This window comes from Austrofundulus limnaeus, unplaced genomic scaffold (assembly GCF_001266775.1).
Source record: "Austrofundulus limnaeus strain Quisiro unplaced genomic scaffold, Austrofundulus_limnaeus-1.0 Scaffold201, whole genome shotgun sequence".
Taxonomy (NCBI): Eukaryota; Metazoa; Chordata; class Actinopteri; order Cyprinodontiformes; family Rivulidae; genus Austrofundulus; species Austrofundulus limnaeus.
This window is the reverse complement of record NW_013952603.1, coordinates 462,936-464,801: the sequence shown is the minus strand read 5'-3', so window position 1 is coordinate 464,801 and position 1,866 is coordinate 462,936.

The window sequence follows — 1,866 nt, the reverse complement described above, 5'->3', positions numbered from 1 at the left end:
CTCCAAAATTGCATTTTTATTTTTATTTAAATTTCTTTAAACCTCTGTTAATTTAAGATCAGTCATTTGAACATGAATGTTTTGTGTCCTCAGAAACCTCAGAATCGTGGCTAAAAGCTCATAAAAAACAACAAGCATTTGAAAAATGGCTTCGACGCACATCTGTTTACACATCAGAGCAAATCAGTAAAAATGTTTTCGTCCGTCTTGACTTTTTTATTTAGAAATGAACCAAACTGTTGAAACGTCTTTTGAAACTTTTTTTTAACTCGATATGCTCCAGTTGGAGTCAAACTTTATAGTTTTTCACAGTTTTATATGAACTGGGTGAAAAATATATGTGAGTAATGAAGAAACAAACAAACATTGAAAAACAAGTGTTTTCAGACGTAAGAAAAGAGGAAAAAGTTTTGCAATTAAAAAAAAAACAGAGATTTCTTAACATTTATTGATACTAACATTCTGTGCAGAATGACAAAACAATGATTTATTTCTTTCCTAAAACTTCTGTAACTTTGCTCTAGTTCAGAGGTGCCCAAAGTGAGACCCGCGGGCCAAAATTGGCCCGCCAAGCCATTTGACTTGGCCCACCAGTTGCTAATCTCCTGTGCAGAAACACAATATTTCCATTCAGTCTTTTCAACCATTGGTCCAACTAAAGAGCTGTAGTCAGATAGTCTTAATTCATAATACTCAATTTATCTTTGAATTATGTTAAGATTAAATATAAAATACAAGTAACTTCAAAAGGCATTTAGATTAAATTTAAGCCCATATCTAGATTTGCACACCTTATACGACCCTATTTATTCAAATTTTACATTATAAAAAATCCCATGAGACTTTGCTGCYAGGTTGAATTTTCTCCATATGGGCTGAAAAAACAGAAGAATGTTGGCCACCACWCTGGCTACTGGCTTAATCATAAAAAATAAAATAACTTTACAWAAGAAGTATTTACATTTCATGTATTATATTATTGCATTTGGCCCGCAGCCCTCAGAGTTAATGATTTTAATTTTGGCCCTCTCAGAGTAAATGTTTGGGCACCCCTGCTCTAGTTTATTTTAGCAGCATGAATCTTTGCACAGGTAACGTCCACATGTGAATTTATGGTTTCCAACAGTTTTCAGCCTTTTTAATTATATTTTTAAAAGAGTTATATGCTGTTTAATACAAAAAACCTTCAGGCAAAAGGGAAAAAAACAAGAATTTTTGTCTGTTTCATCTCTGAAACAGCAGCTGCTTTTACACTTCTGACGAAGCTTTATTTGGATATTAAGATTATTTAAAAACAGTTTGCAAATGTTGAAACACTCAGTTTTGGCAAACATTATCCTGGCAGTTTAAAATGCACCTTCATGAGCAACTTTTCTTGATGGTTTCACCACTTTTTRTGCAGACTCTGGCAGAAAGCAGAGATAAGGCCGTGCCACCTCCACTCAAATCATTCTGAGAATCTGAAGCTGTTCAGTGAATTTAAACCGTCTTCTGTGTGCAACACAGTCCTGGAAAAAAGGGAAGGATCTTCTTTTTTCCAACCACATTCTAGTTAGTATTTTTCTCATTAAGCTCCCTGAAGAGGCTGTTTGTTCGAGGCAGTGACCTCATGTGTTACAGCAGGCTGCTTCCAGGGTCCCAGCTTCACCTCAGGTTAATCTGTGATTCTTCGTCTTTGCTTGAGACTTGACAAAAAAGACTTGAGACTTGACTTGAGACTTGACTTGACACTTGACTTGAGACTTGACTTGGGACTTGACTCTGGACTTGAGTATAAAGACTTGAGACTTACTTGAGACTTAATTTGGGACTTGAGGATAAAGACTTGAGACTTGACTTGGGACTTGAGGATAAAGACTTGAGACT